Here is a 21,375-nt window from a genome sequence, read left to right on the forward strand (position 1 = left end):
TCACAGCTGGCTTTAGGTGGAGAAGGATAACGGACTATAGACTTCCACTAGGCTCTTCCCATCTGAGTTATGCTATGATATGCTATGTATTTAAGCTACATATACTAGAAAAGATAATAGACTAGATTGGACAGTATATTATAAATTATGTGTAGAACTTAATTGTACGAACACTGTAGGAGTTGACCTTATGCTATGCTGCTTCCTCTAAAGGACAGTTTCTACAGGTACCTGCACTTGAGAGTAACCTTATATTTCCAAATAGTTTACAGAAATCAATAACACTTCTCAAAAAATGGAACCACTTGAGGGTCTATTGATACACAGAAGGTACAGTAGAATGGAGTCCAATATTTGCATAATTAAAAACAGAGAAAAATACTAATAAGTACTATAGAAGAGTTCTCGCTTTATCAAATTTTAAGTAAAGATTTAAGTAAAGATTAAGTAAGATTTTAACTAAACGGAAACAGAAGTTTTGTACTCTGATTACAACACTTATTAAAATACACAAGACAAAGAGGAGGTTCTGGATCACCGAACCTTCTGCAGCTCCCTTTTCATAAACTAATGAAAATCAAGGTTTTGTATTTGAAATTTTATATGTGGAATTTTAAAATATCTCTGATAGAAAAATAAAAACTGATTTGCATTGGCTTCACAAACAAATAAGAAATTCCATTTTCTTCCAAGAGTGATATCAATAAATAGGCAGCCAAGCAATGCTTAGTAGAAAATGCCATAATTTTTTTTAATGAAACATACAGTTGTAAATAGAATAAATATTCTCAGTTCTCATATTTCAGCAGTTCACTTAAGTACTATTAACAGGTCCAATTATTTAAAGATTTACTTTGGTAGGGAAAATTACGTTCAGGCAAATTTTTGAAGCAGAATGTTGTTTTGTTAACCTCTGCATTTTACTTTTCATTGCTTTTCTATAGTCTCATTTATATTCCTTACAGTTTGTGTCTAATGGCTGAGATGCTGCATCTCACCAGAAGGTGGCTGCAAGAAATATTTAAATTAACATATACGGCTATGTGAACAAAATCAATTACTATAGGTATTGATGGAAGATGTTTTTAAACAACAAAAATAGAATGTAAAATTGGATTTAGGGGGAAAAATACCGTATCCAATATGTTCTTATAATTATGCTTTCAATCTTATGAAGACAGGACAAAGCCATACTCATGGGAATAATGCTCCAACATTCAATTGGGATTACTAAGAACTGACACGAGCAAACACGTGAAGGATTACGCTTTTGGTTCATAAAAAGAAAAAAGTTTATGTATCATACAGATTTTTGTAATGAAAATACTAGAAACATTTAGTCTGAAAAGCAATCTATCTAGTACCCATCTTGTTGATTAAAAAATAATCCAAGTTACACACTGAGAAATGCAAACAAGACTTCCTAGAAGGAATAGCTTATATTAGGTGATGCATCATGAAAGCACTGCCATCTTTGCTACAGAAATCTAAAATGACATTAAATACTAAAACCATAGTTGGTCAGAAATTGATCTTAGACGTCTGGTCCTACCCTGTGGTCTTTGTAGTTCAGAGAGCACATTTAACTTAGAATTATTATGAGCCTACAGATCACATTCAGAATTTATTATTATTATTATTATTATTATTATTTTTAAGGCTTCTTGCTTCAAGCTTTTATATACAGCTTGGCTCACTTCTCTCTTCCAATGTGACACAAGCCACTTGAAATAAGAAATACATCAACTTCAGTTTGGAAAGCCAACTGACTTTTTTGTGTCCTATTCCCTTTTAAACTGATGTAATGACCTTTCTGCCATTGAAACCCACCTGGTGTGAAATTTTAGAGTGTGTGTAAAATAATGGATAATAGAATCTCTAAAAGAGGTTTGAAGTAACATTCCTTCTTGTAGAGTCAATTAAGATTACTACTTGGAAACTATGAGATAATCATCTGTCACTATCTGACATGATATGGTATTAGGCAAGAGAACACTTTCTCTTGACAAGCATAAAATAGCTGCCTATACAGCTAATTGATTAGCTAACATTTAAGATCTGTTTCAGACCAGAGGAGAAGGTTATTTGCATAGTCAGGAATGCATTCTGGGTGACAGACTGTTTTAAAGAAAATATTTCTTATGTCCCTGCACAGAGATGGAATAAACAACAAAAGACAGTTCTCATTTTTCAGAAGTTCACACCGGCTTTTTAGTCAGACATCTAATAAAAAAGGTTTTCTCATTATTCCTTCCTTTAGTTAAATTCATTTTTTCATGCTTTTCAGTCTTTCACCCATGAGACTTTCCATACAACTTGACAATTCCTTTGCCATAGCATGTATTATCTATTCCAGAAAAATTTTTTTCTATTCCCAGAGCTCTTTTTCCAGCAGCCTTACAAAGATCAGTGCCTCTAATGGTAGCTTCTATTATTTCAGCCATCTTCAAATAAGAATTCTAGAATCACCAAGACCTCTAAGATCATCCAGTCCGACTGTCAACCTATCACCAATATTTCCCAGTAAACCATGTCCCTTAGTGCAACATCTAAAGATTTCATGAACACCTCCAGGGACAGGGACTCCACCATCTCCATGGGCAGCCTTTTCCAGCATCTGACCACTTTTGGAGAAGTTTTTCCTAATATCCAACCTGGATCTCCCCTGCACAACTCGAGGCCATTCCCTCTAGTCCTACCACTTACGTGGGAGAAGAGGCCAACCCCCACCTCACCACAACCTCTCTTGGTGTAGTTGTACAGAAATATTTAATTATTCCTTCATATAACCTGAATGAAGGCCGATAGATCAAGTACATGTTTATTAGCAATCAACAATGCCACCAAGCAGATGAATGACAGAACAGTAATTTGATCTCATTTTCTGCCTAGAAATCAGAATACTTTTATTTTTCTCTTTCTGAGTTGTCATTCTAAGAAAAGAACAGGACTAGAGAATGACAAAAAAGTAGGTAAAATACTGACCTTCAGGTACATCTAGTAAAAGAGGTAATTATTTTGTATGTAATAATAATAAATAACAACATACAGTCCATAGCAGGATTCTAACCTATCAGCAGTAACCTAATGCCAAAGGTTAAATATGACTTTAATTAAATAGTTCACTAAATAGCTAGGGAATTGATTTTATTATCCCAGTACTAATTCAACAATTTTAAATGGAAGAAAAAGAAGTAACAAGATTTAAAAAAAAAAAAAATTCCTCCCATTAAGCTCACTTTCTTTTCCTCTCAGAGTAACAGACTGAGGTGTGCCCATTTCTGAATGGATGTATCAGGATCTCATATGACAAGGTTAAATGCTTTCCATGTGTCAGATAATGCTAGCTATCATGGTAATTTCTCTGTGCCTAATAAAAGGTGTCAGTTTTTGAGAAATGAGTTTTCTTTGTTTTTCACATGAATGGTACCCATGTATTTACTCGTAAGAGTAAAAATTTATTTGGAAACCTAAACTCAGTACTGTTCACTGATCACACAATTAATAATGATTCACACAAGAGAGCATCAATTTTACGGCTGTTTGTGTTGGAATGCAAAATACATTTTTGAGAAAAGCTTTTGAAAAAAAACTTGATATTACTATGCATTGCAGAACAGTGGTACATGAAAACCATGGTTATTAGTATGCATAAACCTCCAGTACATATGATTCACACAGTTTGATTGTCAAAGCCTGTGTCAACGCAACATATCACTTACGTTCTTCTCAGAGATTAGTGTGAATTATTTAGAACAGTTATATATTCTGCAAAATTCAACCATACTCAGATTTTACCAGGTTACAGATGCTTCTCTATATCTATTCCAGTTTTTTTAACCCCATCATTTCTCTGACAAAGTTGTTACTTTCTCTAAATAAGGTTTTAATGTTAGAAAAGTACTTTTCCGCTAAATATTTTGATACTTTAAATGAAAAAAAATGTTATGAAATGCAAACAGTGACATTTTGAAATTCTTAAGTGGAGATCAAAATATTTCACTGACTTCAATAAAAGCTTTCTAGAATAATTTTTTTTGCATATCAGCATTATCGTATTTCAGTATATATTGTTCTTCCAAAGATTAAGAACCCTTTATAGAATGTGAATCCTGTTTTTCCAAAGCTGTAACTTTTTGCTTTAGATCTTTGTGACAAGTAATTCCTTGAGAGTGCTTTCCACCATTTTTTTTCCCAGTCTTTATGCTTCTCTATCAATTAGCAGTTTGTTATACTTACAGCTTGAACTCTATTTCTTTCTCTAACATCTGTAAAGACTGAAAAAAAAATCATTCTCTTACAGAAGCTAGAAGACTGAACATCTACAAATATACCATTTTATAGATAGCACTAATTCTGTTCTTGTAAGTTCCATCACAGCAGGTAGATTTACTTATCTCAGTTAGTTACACTTTTATGTACATACAGTTCTTCAGCTGTTATGCAATTAACAAGTCCAAGTCTGTAGCTGAGAAATGAGAAGGAGATGCTTAGATTGCAGTTTTGATGTTCGCAATTTTCCTTTTTTGTCCTATTACATTGACTTAATTTATGTATTTTGTCTCTGTATAGTTACATTTTTTGTAATTGAATTTGTGGACAAATGTACTGACAAAAATGGTAGAATCACCAAGGTTGGAAAAGAGCTACAAGATCATCTAATCCAACCGTCCACCTATCACCAATATTGCCCCACTAAACCATGTCCCTCAGTGCAATATTTAAACATGTCTTGGACATCTCTGGTGTTGATGCAACTACCTCCCTTGGTAGCCTATTCCAGCAATTGACCACTCTTTTTCATAACATCCAATCTGATTCTCCCTGGTGCAATTTGAGGTCATTCCCTCCAGTCCTGTTGCTAATTATGCAGAAGAAGATGGCAACCCCCACCTCGCTACAACCTCCTTTCAGGTAGCTGTGGGGAGCAATATAGTCTCCTCTGAGCCTCCTCTTCTCCAGGCTGAGCAATCCCAGATCCCTCAGCCACTCCTCATAAGACTTGTGTTTCAGAGGTCCCTTCCAACCCTGGCCATTCTGTGACTCTGTGATTAGGTAATGTACTTAAGTTCTCTGAGAGACAATACTTTCCTTACAGGGGAGATGCACAGGACTGTACTGATAGAACAGTATACCATATGGTCACAAATATGATCAAAGGGCTGAAGCACTTCCCCTGTGAAGACAGGCTGAGAGAGCTGGGCTTGTTCAGCCTGGAGAAGAGAAGGCTGTAGGGTGACCTCATTACAGCCTTTCAGTACCTAAGGGGAGCCTACAAGCAGGAAGGGAATCAACTCTTTATAAGGGTAGATAATGGCAGGACAAGGGAAAAAGCTTTTAAGTTGAAGGAGGCAAGATTTAGGTTGGATGTCTGGGGGAAGTTCTTTACAGAGAGAGTGGTGAGGTGCTGGAACAGGCTGCCCAGAGAGGTTGTGAATGCTCTATCCCTGGAGACATTTAAGGCCATGTAGGATGGGGCCCAGGGCAGCCTGGTCTAGAATTAGATATGGCAGTTGGTGCCCCTGCATTTGGCATGGGGGTTAGAGCTTGATGATACTTGAGATTCCTTCCAACCAAAGACATTCTAAGATTCTACGATATGCTGTCAGCTTCTTCCTTTAAATCCAAAGCTCTGACTGAATGATGAGTTAAAAAAAAAAGAGAGAGAGAATAGCTATGAGAATCATAGCCTGTAACATTTCCCACCTGGTCTGAGATAGAACTACATCAGCAGATGTATCTATCCAGGGTATCCTAGGTGATGCTGATGTGAATAACTCTGACAGAAAATGAAATAGATTTTTTTTCAAGGTTGGTTTGCTTGTTTATGTGTTCTCCTTGTCTGAATTAATTCTATGTTATTGCAAATTAAGGAGCACTATCTTTAGGTAAAAAGCAGATTCTATTTGCATTCCTTTCAAGGCAATCGCATAGCCATATGTTGGATATCTGTGCCCATAGTAGACAGAGTAAGTGACCCATGATCTTTAGTAAATGAAGTTCAAGTTTTCTACTGCATTTTTTAAGAAGGAATGCATTTCACACTTGACCTTCATCATTTGTTCTTATCCCAGCCCTGAGCCTTTTCCAACCAGATAGTGACAGTCATAAATAATGTGTTACATTTTGTAACAGTTCTTCCCTGTGAAGAGAATATCATATGGAATGAGATCACTAGCTGTATTTCTATTTGTGGTTTACAGAAACATGCTCTCAAATCTGAAAAGTGAGTGTAGTCTACTTTTTCCAATGCATTACATCCAAGTCACCTAGATCAAACACTAACATAGCCATTGCAAATGTAGATTCTTTAAACAGTTACAATGTCATTTCTTTCAAACTCATGCTAAGAAAATGAGTAATAGAAAAGTTAACTATCTTTTTTTGTATAATTCATAGATAAAAGGTCAAAAGGCAGTGCCCAAGTGATCCCTATATATGATGCTGCTGCTTTGAGAGCTGTAACTCTCAAAAATAAAGAGTTGTAGCTCTCAAGGAGACCTTCTGTATTATCTTAACACTTTATTCTGGAATCCAGTTCCATAAATTGTAATCATAATCTGTATTTCAGTGGCAATATCAGATAGTTTTGTGTGGTTGTGATCTTTGTCATATTCAATCAAAGGTTTCAAAATCTTTATTTTTGGGTCATCCCAGGAAACACTGAATACACGTTGATGCAACAACGTGTATAAAACAAGCACATTTGTATTCTTAACACACATGTATAAGCACATGTAGGAATGTATTTCCATATATTCTATAAATGCAAACTAATGAGTTACCAAGGACACATGGATATGTTCAGCAAAGAGTTTGTATATTTCCCCAGAATCTACTTCTGCTTCAAATATAGATACACACATCTTCAATTACTTCAATAACTGTGTGTTTTATTTTATTGACAACATAGAAAGCATTTAAAGTAATGAAACAAGAGAGTGGCAAATTTATTTCTATTTAATAAGGACTTTTCTGGGAAAAGACTATGCTTATCAAGCCAGTTAGCAGCTTAGAAAATACAAACACTTGTTAGATAACATTCTGACTTTTGGATTCACACTGAGAAAAAAACTTTTAAATTTTCTATGGTCATGAACATGAGAGAACTTATGGTAAAGTAGGTGTTTTTCATGTTATGTAAATAAATGGTGCTGAGTCCTCTGAATGGTGCAGAGGTGCTCTTCGAAGCTGACTGACTTCTGCGGACAACTGAATAATTGGAATAACTAGAAGATCAGATTGATCAAGGTCAGAGTTATTGCACACTGCAACTAGAGAATCTTCCATTTCTCCTGACTTCACTGTGGCTCAAGTAGGACATATGCGAAATATTGGCAATACAGTGATTGAAACAGCCCTGTGCACGGAGCTGAGCTCTGCTCAGGAGAGAACTGCTGCTAGTCAGCAGCTTTGGCTGGTGCCTAACTCACTATAAAAAGACCACAACAATTCTATAAATTGACTGAATTCACAATATAGAAAGACACTGAAGCTTATAAACAGTTAATTGATATATGGCTCCATCTTCCATTAGACTTATCTTCTAGGGGAATCTTACTTTCTTACTAATACTATATTGAGAGTAAGAAGAGAATCCTTGATGTTGCAAGTTCTAATTTAAGAAAACTGGAATTACTGGAAATTACAACGCAGCTGATTTTTTTTTTTTTTTTTTTTTTTTTGCTACTTTCTTCAAAATGAACATGATTATCTTTCACAAAACCAAAATTAACCATAATTTAAAAGGGTACGAACAAACCTTGTGAGTAAAGACAAGTTCATGATTTACAACACTGAGCCCCAGCTGTGTTGTATCAAGCTTAATCTGTGAATGCAGGTGATAAGGATTCCCCAATTAATGGATGGTTATTAACCAGTTCATCAGCATTTCCACTGTACCCCAGATGAAAGGAGTTAGAATCTGTAACTGTAGTTTCATTATCCTAGAATCTTAAATACAGGTAAGACTAAGGGTTATCTAAGACATAGAGAGAATTTTGATTAGCTTGCATTCAGACGTGATCAAAATTTCTTAATATTTCTGTGAGAAGGTATGCCTTGAAATGTTAAGGTTTTTAGCGTTATGAGGATAAACCCATGTAAGTTTTATAATACTGCTATAGAAAAAATGTAATGCTTTATATGTATTTGCTACTTCTCTTTGATATTGATAACTGTATGTATATTGTTAGATACTTAAAGTTTTTCTACCTCCTTTTAAAATATTTTGTATTTTACAATTTCTTATGGCTATAACATTGAGAATTTAGATAGTCCATTAAAAAATAGATATCAATTTTTAGCCTTTATCAGGAAACTAGTATAATAGGAAGTAAAAACTTCCTATAAGGTATTTGTGCTTAAAATGAAAAGAATCAATTCTCAATGTAAGAATGCAAAACCAACACTCCTTCCATAAGTCAGGTATATTTTATAACATACAAATTAAGTTGACAAAACTTGAAGATGTATATAAAACTTATTTCCAGGATGTGGTGCCAGATATCAGCTATTTATAGGGGGTAAATTCATAGATACTGGCAAATTAGGATTTCTCTTTTTTATAAATCACTGTCTGTCCCAGAGGCCTTGTTATATGAGGGGACATTCCATCAAACCTATATAATTCAATACAATTTTGATTTCTCTAGTCTTTACAGAGCATGCCATCTTCCACGTAGGTTTTCAGTTTTTCTCTACCCATACCAACTTGCATGACTTTAAGGTAAAGAAGAGATGAGTTAACTTTATGTTTACATGATGTAAGTACACACAGAGCTGTATATTATATTATACTGTTAGGCAAAAATCAGAGTATTTATACAGGTATGCTTAAGAAGTACTACACTAGACCAGGTCCTTTTGTCTTCCCTTCTCTTCATTTTCCACAAGATACCTTCAACAAGGTCCAATTAAAAATACAGCTGTAATTATTATTTTCCACAGTGCATTTGCTACATTTATATTAAATATATTTATTTTTTTATTATTTTATTATATTTATTTTATTTATATTTATATTAAAAAACAGTATTTCTGGTGGTGTTCCCTAGGTAATATCAGCCTTACTTTGTGCTGTTTACCATATAACTTAAATAGTTATCTTGATAACACTGGTTGATTTTGTTGATATGCTTACCTAGGTAGTGCTGACAACACAAGGCTGTATTCCTTTAAAAAAATCTTCCTTATACCCCAATAATGGCATGTGAAGATTAGCTGCTTTACTCATAACCTCTCCCTTAACGCTCTGTGAAAGCTGGTAATTTCTCACTGCGCTATCTGTAACATTTGTTAGCTTCTCACTTTATTTGTTCTGACCAGCAGTATCTGCCTAATAGTTTGTTTTCTGTTCAGAAAACTTCAGGCTATGGTCCCTGGTCTCCATATTTTAGCAAAGTCCACCTATGAAGATAAAAAATGAGTCAGCAGAAGAATTGCCTCTAAGGATTCCCTTAGAAATTTTCCAAAGGACAATTAAGACTAGTATTCTGTTAAATTTAGTTTTAGATAACAATTTTCTACTTAGGTAACAGCACTTTGCACATGCTTTCTTTTCCCTCAGAAGACAAAAACTTTTATCTCTATTCCCCTCCTACCTTGCTTATAGTGCTTCCTGCTGGAAAGTCTGACCTGAAAAAAAAAATCACACATCCTCTCATCTTTTCAGCTGCCTGTTGTTCAGTCTCTCTATTGGTGAATGAAGGGCAGTGATCAGGAGGTTCCTCACATCCAGCCTGGGGGTGACTGGGGAGTTGTGATTCCTTAGTGCTTATTCATGGAAATCCTTTACTCCCAAAGCCAGGCTTGAATGGAAGATATAGATGCTATTTCTCTTACCATAGATTTTCTGCTCTCTGGTCTTGCCCACCAGAAAACCAACCAATCAACACCATGTATTTAACTTTGTGTGGAGATACTGTGTACCTACTCCAGTGATGACTCGGGACAAAGTTTACTTAAAATGTATAAAATACATTGTTTCTGAGGGAACAAGAGCTGGGAAAGAACTCAAATCCCAATCCAAGCTCCAATCCATTTTCCTACAGTCTTTACACTATTATTAGGTGTGAAAGTGAGCCAACTAACCTTAAATACAGCTCTCCCTTCCTGGCACACCCGTTAATGGCAAATTACAAGTGCAGGTAGTTCCCCTAAACAAAGCCATACAGTGACAAGGAAGGAAAGCTGTGAGGGATATAGAGGGAGCTGTGTATTGGAAGGCACTGAAAAGGGAAAACTGTAGGAAAGGCAACATAGAGGGGCTGTAAATCAAACTATAAACTCAAAATGTATGGTGCAGTCAAACAAATGATCTTAGACATTTTCCATCTTTGTTAATTCTATGATTCTAAGAAATAAACAAGCAAGCAGCCTATAGCAGAAGAGAAAAAGTCCTGGAACCTTTCCAGAAAGGAGGAAATGAAAGTATGTGATAAGGGAAATAATAAGAAAACTCGTGAAAAAAGTGGAAAATATTAAATTTAAAAAAAAAAGAGAGAGAGAGAAATGTACAGAATAACTTGATGCATGAAGAAGGAATGATCTTGTGTGAAATTAGGTGGGGGGAAAAAAGAAGTAAAAGGACCTATTTCTAAGAGAGAGAGATTATAACTGTTTTGTTGGTCATAAAGATTTCAGTTAAAATTTGAATGGAAAATATAGCAGGAATTAAGTCCTTTATAGACTGTTGGTAGGGGTGTAAGGGTGGGTAAGACCAAACAAGCTTGTGGCAGCATATTTGGAGCTTGCTCAATGTCCCAGCAGAAATCACAGGGCAAACTTGCTTGATGGTGGCCATTATGGCAAAATTATAGGCTGTTAGTGTGCCTCCAGCTGAGTTTCCTTTTCTCTCCTCATCAGCAACTTATGCATTTGGAGGGATTCCAAAGAGAGACTTTTTGTGATGTTCTATGAATAACGTTAATGTAAAGAGGTGTGCAGTCCTCAGATGGATTTTTGCCAAATGGTTGCACATCCCATCGGAGCTGTCTCTCAATATGCTCATCTGGAGGCACTTGCACTTTCAAGTGAACTGTATTTGTTGATAAGAGGGCTAAATCGTTAACAGTATATGTTTAAAATCTCACTTGAAAACCTTTGCTAAGAATCAATGTGTATCCAGTCCATGATTTGAATTATAAACTACCCTCAGAACCTAGTAATATTTACTAGGTAAATATATACTTTAATAGGCACTCTGGGAGTGTGTACACAGCCTTAACAGCATTAGAACAGAAATTACATTTAATTGGCAAAGTATTAGAAAGAATAGGAGGAGATTTTTTTTTATTAGATCTATCCTACTAATTTCAGTATCTGTGGAACACTGGATAAGTATTTTTATTGGAATATCTATTATCAGTCTAAAAAATACTATAAATTTATCACAATTATTTGGTAATGAGAGGTTTGATATTGGATTCTGAATAGTCAGGAAACTAAAGATAGAACAGTTTTAGCACTTGCTTGAATTATTTGAGTTTGAAAATGACTAAGTAAACAGAAATACAGTAGAGTTTATAAAATGTTAATTTTTTTTTTACATATCTTATGATTATTATTTATAATAAAATAAATGGTCCATTTAAAAATGATGAAATCGTGGAATCCAGCTGTGTTAGCACTGCATGATAAAAGGTAATAAAGTAATATGGACACAATTTACTGGGAAAAAAAGAGTCATATTTTATTTATATCAGATCTGCTTTTCTTTAATAAAGCATGATTTAAACACACGCATACACACACACACACATGCAGACCTTTATTGATACTGAAACCTAGCTTCCAGCATAATTTCTCTGCCAGGGTGCCAAACGAAATCTGAAAGCCATTCTGAGCAGTTAAATTGTAATTGGAGGTAGCAATGCTCTCCTAGCTTAACCTGTACTCCTCCAGGTGGCAGTGAATAGCAGGAATCACAGCTCTTCGGGGCACATTGAAAATCCTGTCACATATATATGGGTCATGTGTAAGACTGAACAAAACTAACATTTCTGGGGGTTGGTAGGCAGCCTGTTTGCCTGCCCACTGAGCAAAGAAAGTTGGGAGCCTTTCAGACTCGGTCTGTGTGTGGAAATTTTGATGACCTGACAGTGACCAGGCTTTTGTTGCACCAATTAAAAATCTTCTTAATAGCTTTTTGACATTGATGACTTGAAATGAAGACAAGAGCTGAGTCTTGTACTGAAGAGCGAGAGTGATACATGTATCGGCTTCACCACCTCATCGTAGCTGCGCAGCTGGCTGCAGAGCCTGCCAAGCGGCCAGCAGCTGCTGCTGCTGCAGGAGAAAATGTTTTCTACAGCTGAGCAGCTGGGGCCTGTGACTGCCATGCAGAGGCCGGAAATAATAGTTCAGAATGGTGAGTGATGGGTCAGTGGGAATTGGGCATTAAAAATTTTGGTTGTGAAACACAACAGAAATACTTAATCAAGGACAAATGGACTTGAAAACACTGAGTGATGATTTATTTGAAATAATGAGTTAGGAAAAATGAATTACATCAAGGATTTTGTTTAGCTGCCTGTGAGAGTAAAGGTTAGGTTGGGAGATGGCTCCCCACCAAATTTATTTGCTGTTAATGTGCCAGTGAACACAAGGAATCTTGAAAAAAAAAAAAAAAAAAAAAAATCAATCTTACCTATTCTTTCAGTGATAAACTAAAGAAACTGCTGTGATGCAATCTTAAGCATCCAAAAAATATCTAAGTCATTCACTGCCAAAGAAAGGTTTTTAAGAAATATTCTCAATTTTCAGACCCAAATTTTGGTGCCTAAAGCTATGTTCTGAGTCCAAAAGTAGAATTGCACTATCTAAAGCATTTAAAAATAAATCCTCCAAATGGCTCTTTATTAGGCTCTTAAACATGGATTTAAGAATTGAATTCTAGACCTTTTTTTCTTTTTTTTCCCAAGCCTTTTGCTTTTGGCTTGGAGGTGCAGCTGCAGTCAGGAAATGAGAATGTAAAAATAGCATCTTCTTAGTCAAGGATTTGGCCCATATGCATATGTATTTCTTCCAGCTCACAACTGCTTACTTCATTATTTAAAAAAAGATTCTCATTTATTTCTATTACGCATACTTCAGGATAAACATGCTAAGAAAGCACATACTGCTTTCTCTACAAGTTAAATACATGTTGTATCAGAGTTATCCAAGGTGTTACCTCCAGACGTGCTGGAGAATACATTTTTACTTGTTTGGTTGTTTTGGGGGTTGTTGGTATTTTTTGCAAAAATGCTGTGCCCTGACAGCTGTGTTCCTTAGGACTGATGAAACTGTCAGCCTTTTGTGTGAAGCCTGTAAGAGCAGAAGATGGGTTGCTCAGCAGCAGTACCTGGATTTGGGAACTCATTACTGGTGGAAATTAGGGTGACCACAAATCTCTCTGGCTTAAAGTGAAGTGAAGTGAAAAACTTACTTCCTTGGCTTTGCTCTCACATTTTCATGTTCTCCAAATGAAGGTGAGAAAAAAGAAGAGAGAAAAGAGGCAAAGGGAAAAGGAAGACTGCGAGAAGAAAGCAAATAAAGGGAAGAGGTGGGAAGGTGGTAGAGAATGCCCTTAGAAGGACTCTGACTGAGAGGTAAATAACATGAAATATTACACAGAAACCATTATCACCTCTAAATTTTAAATACTTTAGAATACTGGACAATGTTCAGGGATCATAATTTAAGATGAGCTAGAAAATCTAAACAGATTCCTGCATGTTTCTTTTTAGATCCAACTTGTTTTGGGGTTTGAAGACTGGAGGTGGCCATTCTAACCTTTTGTACATCTTCAGTGTAAAATATGCATGTGTCACCTGATAACTCCTGTATCAAAACCACTATTTTGATGTGATTGGTAGTATGGCTTTTTAGAAGACCATGAGGAATGCAAGTAGGCATGTGCAGTCAGATATCATTCTGAATACTTGCATACTGGACCGTTGTAGGCAATTAAGAGAGTGTTCTTTTATTTGAATTGGATCCACATTGGGATCCAAAAGCAGGATTCAGGATTTCAACACCTATGTGTAGCGTACCATCTCCTATGTCCTACCTGGTTTACTCATGGCTCTGCAGACTGAAGTCCAGTGCTGCAACTTATTAAGGGGAAAGGATTTGTATCTTTGTTGAAATACAGAGTATCTCAAACTCTTTCTATGTCAACTGTGCATATGGAGGAAAGTAGTATGACTAAGATTTCCAAGTCAATTTTATTTCATCTGTTTTCTAATTAATGGATATTACACATTAGTATATTAATGGAAAATTTTTCTGAATGTAAGATATTATGTAGTAATTAACTAGGTTTTGAAATTCTCCATCACTAGGAACTCCCTGGTGCTATGCAGATGAAATAGTAGCGTCTTCTAAATTTGCTCCTTTACATGCTCTAATTAACCTAATACAATCACCAGTGAAAACATTACTGGCTTGTTGAACCATTTGTTAAACTGGAATTTAAATTGGAGAAGGAGAAGGGTTCAGATTCAAGAAATATTAGTGCTTGTAATCTGCAGTACATCTGCATCTTCATTGAAATGTATAATTTCATGTAGAATGGTTTGATCAATTGCTGCTTCTTTTTCCACTAACTAAAACCTGGCTTTTCTTTGAGAATCCTGAATTCATTTGAAAGTCTTACATTTTCAACAGTTTACTTCACTGGGGAGAGTGACAGTATATTTCTCACTGACTTTTATGAAGAAGATTAAATGTTTAATAATTTAATATATACAGCTATTAAATTAAACTCAGTTAATTTAATATTTTGTTTTAATTTTACATTTAGTTTAAATATTCGTACATTCAGGAGATAACAGGAATTGTTTTACTGATAAGCAGATGTAGATACATATGTACAGATTTTTAAGGTTGGGACTAAAGTCGAAAGTCTCTGACAGGATAAAAGCTTTTTCCTCTGGGACTGCAGTATTGAGAATGATTCTGCACTTGTCAGACTGCATTCCCAGAAGTGACTTTTACTCTGTCACGTAGACTGTAGCAAGGAAGTTTACAGTATGCTGGACTGGTCAGCCATGAAGTCTACCTACAAGTTGGATTTAGATCACATCAGCTGTTGATTTACTGCCACAGAGCAAGACATAAAATACAAAGTAGCTACAAGAATGGTGTTTCCAGAGTTCCCACTATTCTTATTTCAGCTGCGTTACATTTTTCAGGTTAGGTTCCGTCAAGTGATATTGAAAGTAATATTTGACCCAATTGTATGAAATGTAAAGTGATTAGATATTTCTGTTGCTATATCAGAACTTCATTTTTGCAATATCTGTGAAGATGCAAGGACAGCCTGGATGAAATATTGATTCATCAGTTAATCTTCAGTTAATCCTAGGTAATAACTCTCTATATTGCAGATAATAAACATAGCTGAAAGACTTTTATATCCATGCCTGTGATTTTTTTTTTCAGGCAAGATTCCTTTTTTTTTCTTTGGTAGGATATTTTTCACTTATCTAACTGTAATTAAATCAAAAAGTCATACTGAGCAGCAGTGTTTTCTTCATGCAAAGAGATGGTGAAATTCCAGGTTTTACTTTTTCCAACAGTGAATCAGTGCATTTGTCAGACTCTGGGAGCTCACACAACGAGTAAGTTTAGCAGCTTAACAATGTTCCTGTCCGTTCTTCCTATCACATTTTTTTCTTCAATTTTCTCTTCATGATTACCTACAACCTTTATTAAATTACTCAAATAAAATATGCAGTAAAAAGTATCATTCATGGAAATAGGTCAGGGCAGACAAGTCCCTTGATGTAGACAATGTCTGAGGAATTATTTCTTCCTTAAAACTCAAGGTAAGGAGCAATCTTATTTTATATTTTGGCTTTCCTAATTATTTTCTGGGTTTAGAAAAGGAAACTGTGGATTTCAGAGAAAATGAAGCTTCAAGGAAACCATGACTATCCTGCTTCATTGAAAGTGAGCACTAGCTCTCCATATTCCTGGAAATAGTTTGTAAATTCTTCTAATGATCACCTCTCAGATGATTGCAATAACTTTAACGCTTGTTTGTGGTTTAGCCCATATAATAATTGTATCCGACTGAAAGAGGAAATGTTTGGATATGTAACTCTGTGAAGGTTTATAAAGGGACCCTGAGTGATACCAAACAATAGTCTATATAAAATTTCATGAATGTGGTTGTTTCTACTGTAACAGAAATTATCCAGAAGCTAACCCACAACTTTTGTCAGTTAAATTAACCTTACGAAAATGGGGAGACAACTCTCAGAGGGGAGGGTATGGGTACTCAGATCACAGCTTGTCTGAAGTATTACCGCTCAAAAAGGCACAAGCAAACATACTTCAGGACTTCCAGTGAAGACAACCAGAAAAACAGTGCTAACAGAAGTGCTCTAAAAGGAAGCAATGAGGAAAGTCTATTCAGAAGTGTGCCACTCAACTAAAATAAAACACTAATGAAGTAACATTTGGAGAGGGAGCACTGGTATGAATCTTAATCCTTCCTGATAGGTGAAGAGAATACATTTTGGCCTTCCCAGCTTGGGAGAGTGATATAATTAGATAAAACATTGGTAGTAACAGCAGTGCTCCATCTGGCTGCCATTTTCTGAAAGAGAACCTTCTGTGGGCCGTAATGAACTCTACTGTACAACCACTTTGTGTGCTGTGTGGTGCCTGTTATGCTTCTGCTTGAGACTACCTGCCAAGTGTGTCTATTCAAAGGATTAAGACATGTTTTGTAATCATATATTTTGTTCCTGAGAATCAGACTCTACACGTTGCCTTTGGAAATGACTTTGCAGGTTTTCCATTTGGTGAGTGGGCTCTTCCTGTGGCTTTCAGCAAACTACCAAGCAGGGTGGACAGCATGTATAGCACCAGCTCTTAACCTATGAATTCATATCCACCTGTAAATTGCTCCTACACTCAAAAAATGAAGAGGAAGTGATTTTTTTTTTTTTTTTTTTTTTCTGAATGTATCATTTACTTAAACTGTTGCAATGGATGTTGGAATTAGGTTGCCTAAATTGCATCAGGAGTGTGCATTGAATTTGTCATGTAGTTTCATCAAAACTCCTACCTAGAGTATGTATAGGGGGAACTTCTAGAGCATTTGAACCTAATCTTTACCTACTATAAATAAAAGAGACAAGCTGGGAAAAGTAACAAATAAAAATAGTACTAAAAGAGAAGTAAATCTTGTACTGGCTTTTAGCCTGGTACAAATGAAATCATGCAGGGATGTGCTTCTGTGTCCAATATTTCAAAAAGGAAAAATATACCTTAATGAATTAACTTTTTTCATGCTAATCCAGAACTAGTTGCATCATTGCTATGAAAGAAATCATAGTGTATCCAGGCAGCCCAGAAATCTAATCTTTGAAATTTAGCACTGAAGAAATATACAGTGTTGTATTAACATGGTGAATTGAGTGCAGTGAAAAAATTGTGGCCAGCATGTGAAGAGAGGTGATCCTTTCTACTCTGCCCTGGTAAGGCCACAGCTGGAATACCACCTCTAGTTCTGGGCTTTCTGTTTCAAGAAGCCCAGAAGTCTCCTAGAAAGAGTCCAGTAGAGGTTGTCGAAGATGAAACATGGGACAGTTCAGTCTAGTGAAGTCTGAAAGGGGATCTCATAACTGTTTATAAATATCTAAAATGCAGGAATTGAGTCAGTGGAGGGGGACTCTTTTTGGTGGTGTGCAGCAATAGAACAATGAGCAGCAGGCAGAAGCTGGAACACAAGGAGTTCCGTTCCAACACTAGAAAGAACTTCTCTTTACTGTGAAAGCATGGGAACAGCCAGCCCAGAAAGATTGCACGGTCGTCTTCTGTGAAGATACTTAAGAACCATCAGGATGCCTACCTGTGCAACCTGCCTGTAGAGAACTGCTTTAAAGGAGAATTGGACTCAGTGATCTCTCGAGGCCTCTTCCAATCCATACAACTCTGTGATTCTTTGACATACACTATGTAAATATTTTCTTAATGTATTTTATTCAGTTACTATATCTTCAGCCAGATTCCTGCCTTTTGTCTGCTTGCCAACACCATATTATAACTAATTTTTTTTATTATCACTCAGAAACAATATGTAAGGTGAGTGATAATCCAATTATATTTATTATTATTACTTGCATATATTTATTCTCATATTGACTGAATTCTACGTGTTATGAAAATGCACAGAGAACTCCACTTTCTCAACAAGTCAGGAAATTTCATAAACACAAAGTTTTTCTCTTGAATTACTTTTCTATGCTTGTAGCTTTAAATTGTAAGTACACTTCTGTAAATACTGAATTTCTCAGAATTATGTCCTAGGTTGTTCTTAGAACTTAGGAACAGTTTAAGGAATTACATTCAACCTAATGAGCAAAATGTGATGTACAGGCAGAGAAAATCCTGTAGCCTAGTGACATGTTATATTTTCACGAGTTTCATTTAGATTTGTAAAAGCCATAAAATAAGCACAGAGGAATAAATAAGAATTGAATAATTTTTTAATAGATTAGTATATAGAGTGAAGCCATTGGTAGATCACCCTTTCCAAAGACATAAAGAATAAGAATATATTTTTTACTCTTCATTTTTATCAAATACAAGTGCATTTCATATAATAGCAGCTGAGATTGCAACTGTGAACATATCTGCAGGAGTGAACAGATTATATTCTTGCACTACAGTTATCCTATGGATCTCCATTGGATGAAATATGCAGCTTTGCAGAAAAATCTCTCTTTGGAGCTTCATCAAATAAAACCTCAAATACAGAAATGTGGTATGCTTTAAGTAGATATGATTTATGATATTCAGTTGCTAAATTCAGGTGGGCCCTTTACATTATGCTGTTATTTCATAGACTTAGCAAGCTAAAGAGTTCAATTTTTATTTCTTATAATGAGTAGCACATCTGGAAGCTTTCATTGTCAAAAGACAGTGAGGCTTTGAGGCTTGTTTAGAAGACTACAGTTCAATTTGTTGAATTGCTAGTTTTGTTTCAGATAAAACTGAAATACTTTCAGATAAAAAAGCTGGTTTGAAGAGCAGTTGAGCCCAAGAAAAGGCAGGAAAAAAAATAATAGAAAAACAACTGTCGGATACTACTGGGTAGTCACAGCATGCTCTTCTGACTCAATAGTTGTCATTTGGTGGGGCTCCACCATAAGAAAGTTTGTGGCAGTGTAGTCACTTCATCAACAGTAAATTTTAGTAATGTCTGATGCTGAAAATACAGAATATGGAGAAATACGAGGCAGCGTGATAGCAGAACAATGAAAATTAGGAAAACTGATCTTCCTTCATATGTTCTTCAATTCACAAAGATTTCTTCAGAATTTTTCTTAATAAGGCAAATTGAGTTTTTAAATATTCACATTCCCATGAGCATGTATATTTCTTTCATGTTCCAAAATGGTGAAATATTACTGAAATATAATCTATACAGAAAATAGAAACTACAAAAACAAGAAGTGATAATGCATTTTTAAACTGTTTATAAATATCATGGAATCATCATAGAATGGCTTGGATTGGAAAGGACTTTCAAAATCATCTCATTCCAACCCCCCTGCTGTAGACAAGGATACCTTCCGCTAGACCAGGTTGCTCAAAACCCCATCTAGCCTGGCCATGGATGCTTCCAGGGATGGGGCATCCACAACCTCTCTGAGCAACCTGTTCCAGTGTCTCACCACCCTCAAAGTGAAAAATTTCTTCCAGTTTAAAACCATTTCCCCTTGTTCTGTTGCTATATGCTCTTATAAGGAGTTCCTCCCCAGCTTTCCTGTAGATGCCTTTCAGGTACTGGAAGGCTGCTATAAGCTACTCCCGGAACCTTCTCCAGGCTGAAGACCCCTAGCTCTCTCAGCCTGTTCTGTGTATATCATCTCTAGCAAGGGAGAATTTATGAATGTAAATATGAATTTAACAAAAGAGGTAGGTATTATAAAATTCTTCCTGAACAATTTTTTTTTTCTGGCTGGAAGACCACAGTCTTGTAACAAATGGTGTGATTTTATCAATCTTAGTCATTCTTTCAATGAAGATTAAAAAATGTGTACCTATGTTTAATATTAAAGATGTTTTTAAAATATACTGAAATATATATTATTTTCCTTTTCAGATATAGCTTTGATTCTTTCAGGGAGCATTAACAGTTCATGCATAAGTAAACTTATACCTCTTCTTTCTTGCTACACCTCAAAATTCTTTTTTCACTGTTTAGTAGAATGTAGTAACCTTACTGCAATCAGATTACTTTTCCTTCCCTCCTTGATATGCAACCACATGCTTGGTGGGTTTAAAATACATTTTGTTTGCTTATATCCAGTTTAAAATCAAGTTGCCTGCAGCAATTTTTGTAAGCTGTGTTAGTCATGTTTTTATATTTTTTTGAAGTTATTGATAAACTAAACATGAAGATACAAGAATAAATTTGATAAGAACCTCACTTGCTTTCAATGTGCAGTCACAATTCTGTGCTTTGGAGAGTGTGATTCAACTCAAAAAATTTCCCACTCATCACTGAAATGAAGCTCTCTCTTAGGCAGTGTGACAACCATTTAGTAACTCATCCTAACGCAATACAAAAGATCTGGAGAAAGAAGTCATATATGAAAAACAATCCTTCCTCATGTAAACGTACAGTGTTGCTGTACAAGCACTTATAAAAGTTTTTTTAATTGATGAAATCTTTCCAAGTTAAATTTATTATTTCAATTTATTCTTCTATATTTAATAAGTTCATTGAAACAAATGAAGGGTGTTCTTTTTCAGTGGTTCTGTTTCCACCGTTTATGAAACAAAACTCACTGAGGAACAGGATAGGCTTTAGATAATGTGATCATTAAATTATCTGTCAAAATAAATTCTCTTTCAGATGCTTCACAGAAGCCCTATTTAAATGAATTACAAAGCTTTCTCTCTTAAATTCTTATTTTATTTTAAATGCAGTCCAAGCTGGATGCTTCATACAGTAAGAGAAATTGTGACTGATAATAGAAGATACTGAAGGCACTGATGATTCCTAATGTTTAAGGCAGAAACAACCTTAATCACCACAACCATTTTGAAAATTCCTGTTTATCACCACATCTTTCATATGCTGTATAGCATCTATTGGCAGGAGGGAACTCGCAATAAAATTATGGCTTTGGAGACAAGACAAAGAGAAAAAAAAAAAAAAAAAAAAGAATGTGAATGCCTTAAAAAATCTCTTCTTTGTATCAAATCTATGAAACATCTAACTACGTCACCCAGTGATGGTAGTGAGTGACCTGAGGGGGGGGGGGGGGGGGGAAGGAACAGTTAAAACATTTCAGCTTTCCTGGTACAGTTACTTACTTGTTGGTAACCAGAATTTAAAGGACTTATTTATTTATTTATTTA

The 21,375-nt window shown here is 35.4% G+C and overlaps 1 long non-coding RNA gene across 2 annotated transcripts; it reads left to right on the forward strand.

Moving 5' to 3' along the window:
* Window positions 1–7,911: 7,911 nt before the first annotated feature.
* Window positions 7,912–15,348, forward strand: LOC149918229 (uncharacterized). 2 transcript variants are annotated; one of them, XR_016466456.1, is made up of 3 exons: window positions 7,912–7,964; window positions 13,473–13,592; window positions 15,268–15,348. It is a non-coding gene; the product is annotated as an uncharacterized LOC149918229 (long non-coding RNA). The 2 variants fall into 2 exon arrangements; XR_016466455.1 differs by lacking the exon at window positions 15,268–15,348 and adding an exon at window positions 13,731–14,599.
* Window positions 15,349–21,375: the final 6,027 nt, after the last annotated feature.

This window comes from Phasianus colchicus, chromosome 4 (assembly GCF_987193195.1).
Source record: "Phasianus colchicus chromosome 4, bPhaCol1.hap1.1, whole genome shotgun sequence".
NCBI lineage: Eukaryota > Metazoa > Chordata > Aves > Galliformes > Phasianidae > Phasianus > Phasianus colchicus.